Source organism: Lynx rufus, unplaced genomic scaffold, assembly GCF_022079265.1.
Source record: "Lynx rufus isolate CCGP_SWC_20201006 ecotype Redwood Valley unplaced genomic scaffold, mLynRuf1.p SCAF_25, whole genome shotgun sequence".
Lineage (NCBI taxonomy): Eukaryota > Metazoa > Chordata > Mammalia > Carnivora > Felidae > Lynx > Lynx rufus.
Window position 1 is genome coordinate 10,471,631 of NW_025814840.1, and position 19,351 is coordinate 10,490,981.

Sequence of the window (19,351 nt, forward strand, 5' to 3'; positions counted from 1 at the left end):
AAATAAATGTGTAAGTAAAAAAAAACATTACCTGAAATCCTGCTTTTATATCTTAAAGTTCATAAATGTAAATGTGTTTGCAAACATTCTTCCAGAAATATTTCTGTACATGCACATAGTCCATACACATATTTAAATAAGATTATACTTAAAATGCTGATTGTCATATTTTTACATGATAGTCTATTATGAAAAAAAATATATATATATATATATATTCCACTTTTTTCAAGATCTCCATGTGAAACTATTTAGAAGTAGAATAGAGGGTCAAAAGAAAGTACATTTTATGTTTTCACACATATGCCAAATTATCTTAAAGTTCATACCAATTATTTAATCCTTCTCTAGTGCTTTCAGACATTTTCACAAATTCTTTGATTCTTATTCCTTCAAAGAAGTAGACCTTAATTCCTGTCCTCTTGAGTATGGTCTGTACTTAGTGATTCATTTCTCATAAATAAAATATGAGAAGTGTTGATGTGAAATCCCAAGTGTAGATCATAGAAGTTTACAGATTCTTCTTTGGGCTCTCTCTCTCGATCTCCTTTTTCTCTCTGTTGGATTACTTTCTTTGCAGAAAGCCAGAAGCTATGCTGTGGGGCCATTCTAGCTGCCCCTTGGAAAGGTGTGAATGGTGAGAATCTGGGGACCCTGGCTCACGGCTATGTGAGCATAGAAGAAGACCCTCCAGTCCCAATCCAACTGTCAGATGATCGCAGCCCTAGCCAGACTTGGCTACAATCTCATGAGAAACTCCGATCTGGAACCTCCAGCTGAATCATTCCCCAATTCATGACTCACAGAATCTATGAGACCATAAATGTTTATTGTTCTAAGCTACTAAATTTGGTGGGTAATTTGTTATGCAATGATAGATAACTAATACAGAGTTTAGAACCCAGAAACTGGGGGCTGCCATTACAAAATCATGAAATGTTGGGATTGCTTTGAAACTGGGCAACAGTGAAAGCTGGATAAACTTTGGACAGGGTGATAAAGACAGAATGAGCACAGAACAGACCGTGAAGCATGTGCTGGTAGAAACATCAGGGCCTTTGGGGAGGCTGCAGGTGTGGCCTTAAGGAAAGGTGAGGAAAGTAGCTTGCCAGTTAGCATGCATGGGGTAGACAGAATTCCAGCCTGTGCTTTTAATTCTTAGGCAATATTGGAATCAGAACCCTCAGACTTGGCGAAATTGTAGAAAGCATTTGAACATCATAGGGATTCAACCATGTGATAAAAAGTACTTAGGACTATTACTTTTTAACATTCTTTTCCCCCCTTTTTAAAAGTTTATTTATTTATTTTGAGAGAGGCAGAGACAGAGTGGGAGAGGAGCAGAGAGAGAGAGGGAGGGAGAGACAGGATCCCAAGCAGGCTCCACACTGCCAGCACAGAGCTCAAGGCAGAACTCAAACTCACGAAACCATGAGATCATGACCTGAGCCAAAACCAAGAGTCAGAAAGAGTCAGCTTAAGCGACTGAGCCACCCAGGCACCCTTTAATATTCTTATTTCTAAAAACTGACATGTTAAGGGATTTCAAGAACATTTGTTTAAAAATTAAGAAATCATTATCTCCCATTGAGGAAACATCCCTAGATTAAGTGGTATTGGATTACAGTGTACAAGAAGCTACTTAATTACACACATTTCAGTTACTCAGTTTTAAGTTAAAAAAATAAAGAGAAATCCCACCCCATTATTTATTAATTATATGCAATTGCAGGGTGTAGACAAGGGAAAGATGAGTTTTTGTAACAAAACTATACATTTAAATGAACAGACATAAATGTTTAAGACAAAAGAGATAATGGAGAAAACCATGTTGCATTTCCTTTACTAATCATTATTTTATATTCTAAGTTAAAACAGCATATTGAATTCCGGTGGTAATCATCCCTAAAAATTAATTTTACGTAAGCTCTTTCCAAGTATTATGCTTCCAGAGAGAAGAAGAAATTAAATACCAGTGATTGAATTTCAATGAGTAAGAGTCTCAGTGGCCAAAACAGTAAATAAGTTTTTAAAAGTAAAACAGATTCTTTTTTTAAAAAATTGTTTTAATGTTTATTTTTGAGAGAGACAGAATGCAAGCAGGGAAGGGGCAGAGAGAGAGGGAGACACAGAATCCGAAGCAGGCTCCAGGCTCTGAGCTGTCAGCACAGAGCCTGACTCGGGGCTTGAACTTGTGAGATGTGAGATCATGACCTGAGTCAAAGTCGGACACTTAACTGACTGAGCCACCCAGGCGCCCCTAAAAATAAAGCAAATTCTTTAAACAGTTACTGGTATCAAGTAAAACTTTTCACATGTTGAGAGAATTATGGTAGGAGAGCTTGTAAAGTAACCTATTTTTCTTTTTGTAAGGCAGAGAATAACAAGAAATTGTGTTAATTAAAACTGCAAAGGAGAAAACCCACACCTCTCAGGAATTGCTTAGCCTTGAATTTCATATTTAGAAGGTGTCATATTTGCAAATACTTTCGGGTTTTGCATTGGGCATAACTAATCTTACTATTAATTTAGTGGGTGATTTGCCTTTTATCTGAGGATGGTTATGCCCTGAGTGAAAAAGGATTTGATTTACTTTTCCCAATTCGTATGATTTAATCGTGACTGGATTGAAGCTTCTACATAGAGAATTGCTCAGCTTACTTTCTGTGAAATTAGTGGAGGGAATAATTAGGACTGTGGTGACTTCTGCAGATTGTAATTCATTATGTGTCATCCCCTTCTGCATGGCATTACTTTCCTCTCTCAGGATGGAATTTTGCATTGAGAACAGTCTTTGGAGTATGCTTGCTAGCTTGGTGGAGAAACGTAGAATGAGCTTCTGATTTTCAGAAGCAGTGCCCCATCCATCGAATCTAACACTCCAAGGGCCAATACTATGAATATCTTTTTGACTAAAGCTATTTCCATTCCAGCTCAAGATAAAACAATAGTTATTGTCTACCTTCATATTTGCATTCATCCTTACAAATGGATTTACTAAGGGAAGCCTGGGTGGCTCAGTCGGTTGGGCATCCGACTTTGGCTCAGGTCATGATCTCACAGTTTGTGGGTTCAGGCTCTGCATCGGGCTCTGTGCTGACAGCTCGGCGGAGCCTGGAGCCTGCTTTGGATTCTGTGTGTCCCTCTCTCTGCCCTTCCCCTGCTCACACTGTATCTCTCTGTCTCAAAAATAAATGAATGTTAAATTAAAAAAAAAAACAAAAACAAATAGATTTACTGAGAAAACAAAATCCTACCTAGTACAGTTTGTTGTAAGAATAGAAAAAGTTCAGACTTTTGTCCCAGAATATTTCCAAAGACTTTCTCCAGATCTCTCATTTGCAGGCAGTTACAAATCTGTCAGAGTTTCTATGTTTCTGCCCACAGCTTAATACCAAAAGTAAACATGGTACTTGACTTTTGGCAAACTGCCTCGATCATAATGCTTTGGGTAGGGCCTACCTTGGTTTAATTCACAAAATAGATCTGAATCACCAGTGCACATTCTCTTTTCTTTTCTTTTTTTCTTTCCTTTCCCTTCTTTCTTCTTCTTCTTCTTCTTCTTCTTCTTCTTCTTCTTCTTCCTCCTCCTCCTCCTCCTCCTCCTCCTCCTCCTCCTCCTTCTTCTTTCTTCTTCTTCTTCTTCTTCTTCTTCTTCTTCTTCTTCTTCTTCTTCTTCTTCTTCTATATATTCAAGTTACCTAATATACAGTGTAGTCTTGGCTTCAGGAATACAACCTAGTGATTCTTTTCTTACATATGACCCTCAGTGCTCATCCCGAAAAGTGCCCTCCTTAATACTCATCACTCATTTAGCCCATCTCTACACCCCACCCCCTCCAACAACCCTCAGTTTGTTGTATTTAAGAGTCTCTTATGATTTGCCTCCCTTGACAATGAAAAAATGAAATCTTTCCAATTGCAACAACATGGATGGAACTGGAAGGTATTATGCTAAGCGGAATAAGGCAGAGAAAGGCAGATATCATATGATTTCACTCATATGTGGCATTTGAGAAACTCAATAGATGAACATCAGGGCAGGGAGGAAAAATAAGATTAAAAAAAAGCACATCCTCTCTTTAACAGATCTCGAGCTTCTTTGTTCCAACTAAGAATCCTTCCTTTTAAACCTTGACTACTGTCTAAATACCATTTCAGAAGAATTACTGCTGACAAGATGAATAAGGGAAATAGTGACCTCCCTGACATGAGAATGTGACGGCTGCCTGGATTTCTCTTAAGTGACTCTTCATGTCTCAGTCCCATGCCCAACTACTTGGATTTAAATCTCAACTCAAGAAAATTACAAATGACTGTGGTTATTGACTTTCTGCATTACTCACAAATAATGAAAAACACACATTTTTAACTTATATAATTTTACATAGCACATATTTGCCAGGGTCAAAAATATACATAAAGTCATAGCTGAGCTAGATGAAACAGGATGTCACCTATTGCTTCAAGATCTTTTCCTTGTGACCATATCCCTTTTCTCATTTCTGGCACCAAATGTGTCTAGTTGCCCAGAGCCTTCTAGATCTTGCTCAGTTTACCCTAACCTGCTCTCAAGTTGCACACCTAATTCAGAATGTTCATGATAAACTAACTACAATCGCCCACTGAAAGCTTTTTCTCCACTGTTCTTCGTGGTTCCAGAATTTCTAATGAATGGCTTGTAAACACTCATTATCATATCATTTGGGATAAATATCTCTAAGCACGTATCTGTGTATATGAACTTGGTCTTCACGTCTTGAAGTCAATTTAATAATTAAAACAAAAAGATAATTTCAGTAGCAGTGGAAAGCTCACGGCATTAAGATTAGAAGGTTTATGAGGAGTTGGCACTGTGAGGTCACATCAGGGTAAGCCTGTCCTGGTCACTTTCAGTAATAAAAGTTAACTCTTGCTCAGGCCATTCATCCAGATGAACATGTTTCAAGCTCCAGAGGTGTTTGAGACGAAACTGCAGGATTGGTTCTTACCTGTAAAACTAGATGTGGCCACCAGACCCCTGTTGACATTTCAGTGATAAGCTGACTCCACTTTAAAAATACACTTCCTAAAAAATAAATAAACAAACAAACAAACAAACAAATAAATAAATAAATAAATAAAAATAAAAATACACTTCCTGATTGGTAAGCCACTTAAAGCGACCTGCTGTGGCTTTGTCAACCCAGACTCTTCTCTAAGTGTTAAGTGTACTTCAGAAACATCTTAGAGTCCTAAGGAATATCTTCCCTCCTTTGTTCTTTCAATGAATATTAATTATCTCTCTTCTTTGGGAAAAAACTGTGTGGCCTTTGCCAAATTGTGTCATTTAAAAATATATACTCTTCTGAATCATCAGAGTGGTTGACGTGGGGGTATATGTGTGTGTGTGTGTGTGTGTGTGTGTGTGTGTGTGTGTATTTTTATCTGCGAAGTGGTATGTTTGGATTAGCTGATTGCAAAGAACCTTCTACCCGGAAACTATTTCCATGTGTTTTCTCTATGTATCTAACCACCACTTCAAGGGGGTGAAGTACATAAACTCAAATGAGCATCTATTTTCTAGCATTATGCAACAATATAGTTTTCTGATGCATGATTAGTTGGTAAGAAAGAAATATGAAGAGACGTGTTGTTGTGATACAGTGTTTGGGCTTGTGTTCTAATTCCACCCTTCTAATAACTATAGAACATTATGTCATTTAAACAGTCTGACCCACCATCTTGTCATCTGAAAACTGAGATAACACTATCTATCCAGAGACTTCACAGGGTTAAGTGAAACAAGACTGAAATACACCTTAAAATGTTTGCACCATTACAGAGCTGTACAAATGTCAATTAACTACTTATGCATCCAAACTTATTGCTTTGTTTAAACTTCTCTCATGGAGGAAGTTCGGAGATGATTGAGTTGGATGATAAATAAATAAGGGTGATAAAGATCACAAAAATGAGCCAACCGGGAAAAGAAGAGTTTTTATAAGAAATAAGACCATTGCAAGTGTGTATTTATTTATTTTGAAAGAGAGAGAGTGCCAACGGGGCAGGGGCAAAGAAAGAGGAGAGAGAGAGAGAATCCGAAGCAGGCTCTGTCTGCATTGTCAGCACAGACCCTGATGCAGGGCTCGATCTCATCAACCATGAGATCATGTCCTGAGCTGAAATCAAGACTCGGACACTTAACTGACTGAGCCACCCAGGAGCCACAATATTAGTTTTTATGTAAAAATTTCAACAGGTAGTATTTTCCCATCGATGTTCATGACTCTATATATCTTCAATCTAGACCTATTTCTCTTACACAAAAAATGAAAAAATGGACACAGATAAATTTCAGAAAATGATAAAGAGGAAATGATAAATTTCCACGGAGAAGCTTCCACATAAAGTGAGTCAAAATAAAAATCAGAATTCTTTAGCCAGAAACATTTTTAAAATGGTGGAAGATACGATTCAAGAGAGTGGATAAGGTGGATATAGATTCTTTTAAGCCAGTTCTAAGATACTATAATAAAAGAATGCTAGTGCTGAAGATTATAGCCCCTGCCTCTGCCCACTTCCCAGTTTGACACCCTTAGTCGTGTTTTTTCATCTCTTTGTGCTTCCTTCCCCATTTGCAACATAAGGGTCACATTATATCTCCCTTGGATTGTTTATGACCATTAAATGCATTACTATGCTTAAGCATTTAGAGTAGAACCAAGTACATGAAAAGTGTCCATTTTTTTAAACAAAGAGAACTTTTTGTTTTTAAAAGTTGTTTGTTTGTTTGTTTGTTTGTTTGTTTTGAGAGAGAGAGAGAAAGCACGAGTAGGGTACTGACTGAGAGAGACAGGAGAGAGAGAGAATCCCAAGCAGACACCCCACTGTCAGCACAGAGCCCAATGCGGGGCTCAAACTCACCAACTGTGAGATCATGACCTGAGCCAAAGTCGGCCGTTCAACTGACTGAGCCACCCAGGCACCCCTGGAGAGAAAACTTCTCAAAGCTCAAAACAGGTAGGTTTACAGAGAGAAAAAAAGTAAAAAAGAGGCACTATTTGTACATTGGATATTAAAATTTGATATACACGCCTTATCTATTAGGTCACTGGGGTTTTAACATTACACACATATGGCAAACTTGAAATAAAGATTTAGGAACACTTATGGAAACTAAATCCACGATAGTTTTAAATAATTATTTGACACTTACATCTAGTTTTTGAGAATGCTATCTAAATGTCAACCATAAAGGTGTCTGTGCCAAACAGAAACAAGATAATGGTGTTGGTGGAATTCAGGACTGAGTCCATAGAACATTTCTGGGGTTGTTACATCAATTCAGTGAATAAAGCAGATGGTCTTGTCTCTTTCATAGCCATGATGTCGTCTCATGTGCCTCCAAAGAGATTAGTTTTACAATAAGTGTGATGCTTGTTATAATCCTACCTAGACAAGTCAACCTTCGACTTTTCAATTGACAGAAAAGTTTAGATGCAAAATCAGACCTCTGCATATGAAGGAACTCTCAATGGTAAGCAGGACACAAATTTCCAGAATGAGCATTTGCGATAGAAATGTTATGGACAAGAACAAAGAAACTACAAATGTGAGTAAGGCAGCTCTTAGTTAGAAAGATGTAGTTAAATGATAGAAATATAGGCAGTAAAAACATCTACATTCAAGAGTTTTTAAAAAGTCGTTGAAGGGAAGAAAAACATCAAATCCTGCCAGCATTAGCTCTTCCTTGAGTAGTACATAGGAAACCTCTATTTCCTTGTTCCTTAAATTCCTTAAGCTTCTCTGAATGTAAATATTTAAAGTCCTCTTATATTTAAGGGCTTGAAAACAATATTGCTTATTTTTATTTTCTGTAGTAGTAAAATGTATAAAAGGCAGACCTTTATAGGTGGGATGCATGGCTATCTATAAAACATGATTTTTCCTTAAAATCTTAAGGGAAATTCACTTTAAAATAATAAATGCTTTGAGAGCCTTGTCATGAGATCTCAATCAATACATTATCTCAACAAAAAGATGTCCACTAATGACAACATACAAGCACTGTCCAATTCAGTATCATATCATCCCATTCAAATGATCTGCATGGCACTTACCACTGCTTGACCTTTTTTTCTCTAAATAGTCATTCAATAAAATTTTACTGAGGACCTACTGTATCTATTGTGTTAAGTGTTGGGTATCCATCAGTGAGTAAAATAAGATAACAAACCCATCCTCTCTGTGCTGACGGCTCAGAGCCTGAGGCCAGCTTCAGACCTATCCACCATAGGTTATCTTCCCCTACAGTCTAAAAAGGTTTAGTAAAGAGAGAATACAGCAGAAATTGCCATACTTAAGGGGTTTCGCTAGGAACCTCCTAGAAGGTCAAACTTTAGAAAGTACTCCATGTCGGGTTCCAGCTCTGCCCTGGTGGAACCCCCTTCAGATTCTCACCTTCTCCCTCTGTCACTCTCTCTCTCTCTCTTTTAATATGAAATTTATTGTCAAATTGGTTTCCATACAACTCCCAGTGCTCCCCCCAACAGGTGCCCTCCTCAATGCCCATCACCCACTTTCCCTTCTCCCCCAGCCCCCATCAACCCTGTTTGTTCTCAGTATTTAAGAGTCTCTTATGGTTTGCCTCCTTCCCTCTCTCTAACTCCCCCCCCCCTTTCCTCCCCTCTGGTCTTCTGTTAAGTTTCTCAGGATCCACATAAGAGTGAAAACATACGGTATCTGTCTTTCTCTGTATGACTTATTTCACTTAGCATCACACTCTCCAGTCCCTCTCTCTTAAACCAACCAACAAACAAATAAAATTGTAGCTAAAACACATAATGCATCCATATTCTCACTGATTTTCATAATTCTCTCATTAACAGTGGCACAAAACAGTTGTTGGGAGCAAACCAAATGCTGAACAAAAATTTTTCCCTGAAATTTAGCAACTCCTTGATTTTTGCTACAGATCATGTTTTTTGTTAAAAGCGAGTAAAAAGTACTCATAGATTACTAAAATAGTGTTGTAATAGTGCAGGTTTATTTTGGAAAATATTCATAGATAGATGGGTAGATAGATGATATTGATAGGTATGCAAAATTGATGATAGATGATAGATAGATAGGTAGATAGATGATAAATAGATAGCCCTCTCTCTCTGTACACACACACACACACACACACACACACACACACACTGAGAGGGACAGATAAATATATTAATAATTATGTCAAATAGCTTAAACTCTTTCTGCAAGGAGTATTTTGAGGATTTGGGTGTTTACTTTTTTCTTTGCATCTTCTTATATTCTTAATTTTGGAACTCTATAATGAATACGTGTTATTTTTATAATTATTATAATCTTACTTTACCTTTAAAAGACCATCAATTGGAATATATATCACATATTAGGCATTAAATATATATATTAAATATTCACATACAAAATGTTTAGGCCTTGAGTCATTTATTGGCAGTGGAGATGGAAAGAAACTGATAGGTGTGAGGTTCTGGAGATATTTCATACAAAGAACATAGAGTATTTCAGGAACATCTGGGTGTCTGGGGTGGAAAAGAATAAGGAGGAGTTGAAAGTACTGAGGAAGAAACATCCAATCAGGAGGAGTGAAAAATGATAGTGTTCTTTGGGGGAGAAAATTATTTGTGGGGTTATTAGGGCTTAGGTGGTCATGCAGCAGTTGGATAATTTTTTTTTTTTTATGGAGGTCAGGAGAAATCTAAGAGTTTGGCAGTCATTAGGGAATTATTTCCTGAAACCTTTAAGTATAATACATTCAATGGTGGTTGTATATAATTTATTTCATTTCAAAGATGCATGTGAGTTATTATTTAGATTTTAAACTTTTTAAAATAGTTTTTGTTATGAATGACTTCTGATAAACAGAAAATTCATAGAATAAGGCAATGCCCATCATTCTGGAGTGATCTAACACCCAGAATTAAAATGTAATGGTACATTTTGTCTTATTTGCATCATACTTTATCTAAGACATAAAGCATTGAAAATTGAGTTAAAGTCTGTTTGACCCATACCTGCCCAACCCTCATAATCTCCTTAATGGTAATCAATATTCTGACCCTAATTAGTACGGATGCTTTTTGACCATGCCTTTCTACGAAGTGTGCATACAAATAGCTCCATGAAATCTTAGGACTGGTGTGCCTACTTTTACCCTTAACATCAATATTGTCCTGTAGTTTCAATCACTTAGTAATATTTTTTGTCATTTCAGGAAAAAGTTGTTTCTGAGATTTATTCTTGTTGAACTGCGCTCAGAGAGTACACTCATATTAGTTATCACATGGCATCTTACAAGCAGTACATCACATTTTATCCATCCTTTGTTATCAAATTTTGCAATTATAAAGACTTAGACTTTGAACATTCCTAAGCATATCTCCTTGGGTGTGTGGAAATGGAACTCCTGAGTCAAAGAAGGTATTGTAAAATTGTGTCTGAGGAGTGTTACAACTTATCTATGAGAAGATAGAAGAGTAGCTATTTCCAACATTGGTAAAGGCTTGCTGTTGTCAGACTGTTAAATATTGGCTGATCTGATTAAGAGCTGAATTATTTCATCATTTTCTTATTTTTTTTCTTTCACTTATTTCTTTCATTTAATCTATTAGCATTGTAGGTAATATTGATACAATGTCTGATGTAAGTTTTGCATATTTGGAATTCTTCTTATATGGTTATATTTCATATACATTATGGCTTCAGGAAGCTCATACATCATTAGGAATTTTGTGTTTATGTTCACAGTGAAATTGATTTAATTGATGATTGCTTATACTCTCATTTTCCAGGTTTGTTATACATATTCCGCTAGGTATTTGAAAAATAAGTTAAACAGGAGCACCTGGGTGGCTCAGTTGGTTCACCGTCCGACTCTTGATTTCTGCTCAGGATCTCGAAGTTTGTGAGATCAAGCTCCACATCAGGCTCTGTGCTGACAGCACAGAGTCTGCTTGGGATTCTCTCTCTCTCCCTCGCTCTGCCTCTCTCCAGTTTGTGCACACGTGTGCTCTCCCTCTCTAAACAAACAAACAAACAAACATTTTTTAAAAAGGAGTTAAACAGAATTCCCTAATTTTCCTGTTTTCTTAAAATGGTTCTATCAAATTAATAATAACTCTTCTCTGAAGGTCTGGTAAATTCAGTTATAAAATACTCTCGGACCTGATACACTTGGTGAAGTGTGCGAGTTTTCTAGACTATTCATTTATTTAAACAGATAGTGATGCATACAATTTTCCTGTTCCTTGGGAGTTGGGGTGAGCAGCTCATCTTTGGTTTCCTCTTCAATGTTCCCACTTTTAATACTGATGCTTCCACACTCTTGGAACTTCCTCAGTGTCATGCCATCCACACAGTTGGTCACTCTATGAGTGGAGTCAATATTGGCCACTTGTGCTGTTAGAAAAGTAAACAGTTTGATGGGATTGTAAAACTTACTGGAGTAAATGTGCTTCAAATGTTGTCTGTGTTTCGATCCCATTTGTTCAAAGAATTCCTTAACTGCGTCTGCTCACTTATGCTTGAGGTCGGACATGCTGGGAGTTTGTCAGTTTTATTATTCTTTACAAAGAATCAGCCTTGGGCTTATTGATTATTTCTACTGTTTTCCCATTTTTTACCTCATTTATCTCTGATCTACCACTTTCATTCGATTTCACCAACTGTCTCTGGAATCTTGTTCTCTCTCAACATTATTCATATGGATAGAAACCTATTCATCTATCATCCAGCTGGAAGCCAGGCCATAGAACTAGAGGTCACATGCTATTTGTCATAAGAAAGGACATAAAAAGTAGAAAAGTTTTGCAGATTCGGAGGGTAGGGTACCCAAGAACTGAAAAAGAAAGAGTTAATAACCAATTAATCAGTAAAAAATAATTGCCTAATTTAACTACTTCCTTGACCTTTCTTTTGTAAAACCAAAGTTTAAATTCTTGCTCAAGATACTCAGCTATGTTTTGTCAATGGATTGTCACTTTCTTCCAAAGCTTGTCTTCAAAATCAAAACTGTTAGAACAATAGTTTTTGGTCAACAGAAACCATTTGAAGACATTTAAATGAGCACTGTCCTTAATCACTGGACCTGAAGTCTTTGAATTATTTCCCTTCTTCATTTTTATGATAAATTATCCATTTCTTGGGATGTAGATCTCAAGTCAGTTGGATTGTAAGCAGCAGATTGATGAAAGGCACATCTTTGCAGATGGAAATACATGACAAGTTGTTGACATTCCTATGTATCATCTCACGCTGAGGAAGAGGAAAATTAACGAAGGCAGAAAGGTGATAGAAATGTCAAAAGAAGATGTGCCATTCATTCATTTTGGTTCCTCTTCAGCAGTGCTGGCTTTCCATCAACTGCTTATGTATTTGGTACTGTATTTCAGAATCGTGTTCCTCCTAGGGCAAATGGAGACAGGTTGGATCAAAGTGGGAGAGACACAGGTGAAGTTGTTGCTGTGATATTTCTGGCAAGCATTTCTCACCCTCATGTCACAGCAAACAAAGAAATGTGATAAATGTATACATATATATATAATAAATATGCATATATTTATTAAATATATAAATATAAATATATATAATATAAATAATAGGTAAATACATGTATATTTATTAAATATATAAATATATAATATATATATTGCTGATTTTAGCAAGAATAAATGGATAAGCCAGGAAAAAGATTTGCAGCAATGTCTTTGTTACAATATTTGCTGCATCTGCGATCTAGTATCTATGTACCTTATCTTGATAGCAGCAATACATTTTTCTTTGCTAAAACCTTTCTTCCAACACTTTATTCCATAGTATATGAGTTTATTAATTCTACCCATAGATCCAGAACTGCGTATTCATTGACGTTTCTAACCCCTTGGCCAAATTACTTGATATAGAGATGTACATTATCCAAATTGACCCAATTAGCTATCTGAAAACATATCACCTTTCTGTTGATCTAGAAGCCCTATGGAGTTTGACAGTATAATTCTTCAATTTTAAAATTTCCATACACTTGTGACACCAGAATGATCTTAATCAGTGCAAAGTTAACTTTGTGGTTGGACAAATTCGTAGTTTATTAAAGATACCGAATTTGCTTATAAACAAAGAATGACATATGGTAGACATATTTCTAAAAACAGAACAAAAAGGAAAGTCAGACCTCAATTCAAGGTTTTCTTTACTTTTTCAAATTATTGAATTAACTCTAAAATACTAAATTTTTAAGCAAAATTTTCTGAATTTCATAAACCAAGCTCTAGTTTTTTTACATTTCAACATTTTTTTTTTTCTGAGCTGAAGAAAGGTTAAGTCACCAAGGCATAAGCAACTATTTAAAATGCAAAGGTAATTTCCAGGGAGACAATTTCAGACTCTCAGGGAGGTCAGTCTTACATATTTCCTTTTTTTTTTCCTATGCAAACAAATGATAGAGGGAAAAAAATGACAAAATGTTCTTTTTCTCTTTTCCAAACCCTATTTGCCCATGTGCAAAGACACAGCAAACATGGAAATACACACAGTTTGCCACAATATTTGCAGAAGTCGTTCTCTCGGTGACAAGTTAATGGAAGTGGAATACCCTGGCTGCCGGTTGAAAATCAGAAATGATCCCAGGTGACTAAATGATAAAACATTCAGAACTGGATTTTATTTTCAATCGAAGTGAATGTATTTTTCAAAAAAAATTATTTTCTTTCCAATATTTCAGACATTTCAGCTCAAGTTTGTTAGTGTACTTGAAATCACCATATTTAAACGCAGAGTACTGAGATTACTCAACATCTTAGTATGCAAACAATCATCACCTTCCTTGACAGCTAAGAAAAAGGATCAGTAGGGTTCTTCTTATCTTGCTCTAGGCTTCACTTCGAGAAAATTCTAGGTGATGGACAATGTGCTAAGGGCCATGAGCATAATTAATGACTAATATCTTTTCTGCTTATCTCACAGACACGGGAAAATTCTAGGTGATGGACAATGCTCTAAGGGCCATGAGCATAATTAATGTCTAATATCTTTTCTGTTTATCTCACAGACAGTTCCATTTCTGACTGCGCGTCCTCTCTCTTTCTCTCTGTCTCTCTATCTGGTCATTTTCTGTCTTTGTCTCTGCTTCTGTGTCCTCTATTTCTGTGTTCCTTTCCCCCCCGTCTCTTCCACCCTCTGGTTCTCATGTCCATCTGTGAACTACAATAGTCTTCACTGTGTCTCTGCCAGCCATGGTAATAGAACCAGGACTTTGGAGGTTAGGCGTACTGGCCAACACATGGGGAAGGTAATTCTCTTTGCCACTGCTGCTTGCTCACAAATCTCTGTTGAAACATCAAAGAGATGATAGCTATGGTTTGCATTGAGTTTTTACACTCTTAGATCTGCTGGTCACTAAACTCCCCAAAACTTCACAAAGATTACTAACTGAGGATATGTTAAGGTTGACAGATTAATACTTGAAGAATGAATAGCAGATTTATGAAAAGAAAGTTCATTTGCATCTCAATCTTGGGTAAAGCTAACCCCAAACAAAATTCTAATTGCAGAGCAGATGTCCCAGGAAATACCAGCTCACACTGTCATAAATTCAGATCTGCTATGACCTAAAAGGAATGAAATACTCCAGAACTATTTCTAATATAACATGAGAAAGGCACTTCTTAATACTTCCATTGGCTACAGAATCTCAAACACAATACTTAGTGAAGCCCTCGGTCAATGCAGGAATCATAGATTTCATAAATGATATTTCGGCAAACACAGGATATGCCTCAAAGTGTGATATATATTTCAAGTTTTAGGGTTACTTATTGAAAGACATTTAAAATTATATTCTTGATATCCCTTCCTGAATCTATTTTCATCAGTGTGAATGTTTGAGAGTATTTCCACAGGTTAAATTAATTCCCCAAAGGGATTAAAGAAGAAATAAATCATGCAAGGTCTACCTCACAGAAATTCAAACTTTGCAAGGTATTTGCAAAGTAGGAAAGTTATGAAATGTTTGATGTGAAAATGGTTTTAAACAACTCAGCATGAAATTGACTTATGAGGTCTTTTGGTCTTGGCAACTGTGAATTTGTTCATAAAATCATCTTCCCAAAGTGCTAAATCATTGCATTGCTATATGTCCTGCCTTGAGATAAAGAAGGCAGCCACACAGTTTAACAATATTTTATCTAAGCGATTTTTTTATCCACTTATAATTGACCATTTCACACTTCAATATGTTTCATCCAGTGCTGAAAGAAGTCAACAGTAAAATGCAGGGAAAAGCCCTGTAGGAGATGTTTTCAGAACTAAATCTAGTGACAAAGTGAACACTGTATGGGCATTAATGCATGTTCTCACTTGCATACTGGTATCGTCAGTCACATGTCTGCAGCAGACACTTGGGTTAGCAAGGATTAAGTATCTTCCCCACACCCACGTTGCCAGGCTCCAGAAATTGGCCCCAGGCTGTCTCTTCTGCAATACTCTGCCACTGCTACTACACCACACAAAACATCTGGTGGGGGGTGAACAAGAAAATGGGAAGAGAAGCCTGTCCCCCTAGGAAAGCAATAGGAATTTGTAGCCACTAGAGCATCTACCCAAGTCCAAGCCTCAGGGAAAACATCTGCAGCCTCCGTATCAGAGTCATAGATGGAAAGCTTTCTGCGGCCTAGAATCAAAGTTGGAGAAGGTAGTGATGGTTTGCTGTGGGAGGGAGAGAAACCAAGATGGCTGCCTGGAGGAGAGAAGAGGAGGAACTTTTGGGAAAGGTGAAGGCAAGCAAGGAGCAAGAAATTATGATCTATCCTTGATTAGCACCCTCCACAAGGAATTGCACCTGAAGGAACTACTAACTGATTCTTTTGATAATTAATTAATTAAAATGTTTATCCTTTTATTGAGACAGGTGGGGGAGGGGCAGAGAGAAAGAGGGGGACATAAAGAGAATCCCAAGCAGGCTCTGCACTTTCTGCACAGAGCCCCAAGTGGGGCTTGGACTCATGAACAGTGAGATCATGACCTGAGCCAAAATCAACAGACTGACACTAACTGGACTGAGCCACCCAGGTGCCCCTAACTGACTGTTTTAGTTAAAAAATTCTATTCATTTGCTATGAAATAATTAAGATCCAAAAACAAGATGCATAGATTGTTGTTTCAAGGGTGACTGGGGTGGTTCAGTTGGTTGAGCGTCCAACTTCAGCTCAGGTCATGATCTCATAGTTGTTAAGTTTGAGCCCTACATCAGGCTCTGTGCTGACAGCTCAGAATTTGGAGCCTGCTTTGGATTCTGTGTCTTCCCCTCTCTCTGCCCCTCGCCCTCTTGCACTCTGTCTCTGTCTCTCTCTTTCTCTCAAAAATAAACAAACATTAAAAAAAATGATAAAAATTAAAAAGTCGTTTTAGACAAGGAAATCTGAAGGAAAGGAAGGTTTATTTTTACTAACTGGTAGAGAAGAGAGCTTCTAACAGAAGTGCTTTGAAATAAGCAGGGAAGGATTTTTCTAGGATTTGGGGGAATGGAGACACTGAGGACAAGTAGCAGAGGTTTTGGGAATGGAAACGACTTTTCAAGCACTGTGTCATTCAACTTTTCAGTCTCTCAGAATGTTGGTTAGCGTGAAAGTGGACACAATGACACTCTGCTGTTCCCTTGAGAAACACACAGGAGGTTACACCCCAATGACTTCACTTTAACAGGGCCAAGTGGTGTGAATTGATCCTGAGAGGAATGTTATGGGAGCAGAAGATTCCAGGTCATCAGGAAAACTAACTATATAATAAGTTCTAGAACTTAAGAATAACAATATTCCACTACAAAAATATGTTCTTTGTATATTCCCTTTCCCATTGCCTCCCATTACCTCCCTGGCAAGTAACCACTATGGAATATACATTTAGGTGAACTAAGAACTTTTACCCAAAAGTGTATCACAATACTCTTATCTTGGAACGTTACTTTTTCAATTTTTTTCTTGTATAAAGAATATTACATGCAATCTCATTTTTTTTCTTTTCCAAAGTGTATTTGTAGGAGTCATGCATGTTAAAGGGGTAGCTCTAGTTCATTCGTTTGCCCCTTACGACCTCTCTTCTTTAGGAATGTACAACTTTTTATCCAGTTGCCAATTGATGGAATCTCGATTTTTAAATTTTTTTTTGATGTTTATTCATATTTGAGACAGAGAGAGACAGAGCATGAATGGGGGAAGGTCAGAGAGAGAGGGAGACACAGAATCCGAAACAGGCTCCAGGCTCTGAGCTGTCAGCACAGAGCCCGGTGCGGGGCTCGAACTCACAGACTGTGAGATCATGACCTGAGCCGAAGTCGGACGCCCAACCGACTGAGCCACCCAGGCGCCCCAGAATCTTGATTTTTAAAATAATCTTTACAATTATTAACAATGCTGTAATGAACACTGCTGTGGCTATCTCTTAGTATATGTATGTGTGTTTTTTTTCTTTTATAATTCTAGATATGGTCATACCTCCGAGGTGGAGAGGGTAAACTCCTTCCAGACACATACAATGATTTCTGGCAGCCTACAGAGCCTGCCAACACTTAGCCCTATCACACGTTTTCATTTTATAAACCAGAATGTAAAAACAACTATCTAATTTGTTAGTAATTTCAATTTTCCTAATCAGTACTGAGGTTGACCATGTTTTCATATGTTTACGAGTATTCTTGTTGACTTTCCTGTGGATTTTGTATTTTTGCACATATAATTAATTTATTACTTTGTGGTAGCTCTAAAATATATTTTAGAACAATAATGTGTCTATGTGTGAAAAATACCTTCACTTTCTAAAGCGTGTAAATAAACAAGGCTTTTTTTTTACTTTGACATAGAAAAAACTAGTCTTTTATTTTATGATTATACTCAGTAAATAAATCATTCCTTATTTAAAATTTAAAATGCATTATCCTTAATTTTTGTCTAATTTTTTTTTTGAAATGTACATGACTCTTCAGCAAAGGGCTGTCGAGTCTCTGCTTGAAAGAGGTTATTTCTCCCTTCTGGGATCCAGTATCTTTCTGAGACAGTGGTATGAAGAAAGGCATACTAACCACATCGTCCAGAGTTAGATGCCGGCTGGTTAATGGCTGTCTCCTTTCCCTTCACACATGTGCACACACATGATCGACCCGGTGATTCCTGGAAAGATTCTTTCTTTTTTTTTTTTTTTTTTTTTAAATTTTTTTTTTCAACGTTTATTTATTTTTGGGACAGAGAGAGACAGAGCATGAACGGGCGAGGGGCAGAGAGAGAGGGAGACACAGAATCGGAAACAGGCTCCAGGCTCTGAGCCATCAGCCCAGAGCCCGACGCGGGGCTCGAACCCACGGACCGCGAGATCGTGACCTGGCTGAAGTCGGACGCTTAACCGACTGCGCCACCCAGGCGCCCCTGGAAAGATTCTTTCTTATTCATTCCTCATCCCACACCAGAAGGAGAGGAGTTTGATCTAGAATGCAGACTTTATCAAACAGTGAATCCGAACTCCTCCCTCTGCCCTAGCTTACAAATGAGAGTTAGGAAAAGCACCTTTAGCTTGCTTGGGGAAAATAAGTTATGACTTCATATCTACATTGTTTCATACCCTCCTGATTATTATCCAACTCTTCCTTCTGGCAGGAAAATAGCTTTACTTTCAAGATGAAATCTGACCCCAATCAGAGTCAACAGACATTGTTTTCTATTTGTAATTTTTCATCTCCAACTCAGAAATTTAACAGGAGTTCAAACAAAATCTTAATGGTGGTGGGAATAAGAAGAAATGTGATGGCGGCACCTGGGTGGCTCAGTCAGTTATGCAACCAACTCTGGATTTCGGCTCGTGTCATATTCTCACAGTTGGTGGGATTGACAGTCGTGTTGGGCTTTGCAATGAGCGTGGAGCCTGCTTGGGATTGTCTTTCTCTCTACCCCTCCCCTGCTCTCTCTCTCTTTCTATAAATAAATTAAATAAATAAATAAATAAATAAATAAATAAATAAGAAAAGAAACATGACCAAGTTATTCTAGGTTTCCTCGACAAAGACTTAGGAATAGCTTAGAAAGTTTGGAAAAGAAATAACAATATTTAACAGTACATTTTGCAAATTTTATTAAGTCACAATTATCCATGCTGTGGAGCTCCTGCACAGATAGATAGTGAAAGGGAATAGGAAAAATCCCAGGAACAAACATAAGACTATGATAAGAGGATATTTTGTAGCAGTGATAGCCAGCCTGTTTTGAATAGTGCTGTAATAACAACATCATCAATGTGTATATTACAATGACATTGGGAAAATATTCTCTAGCTAACATCAGTCAAA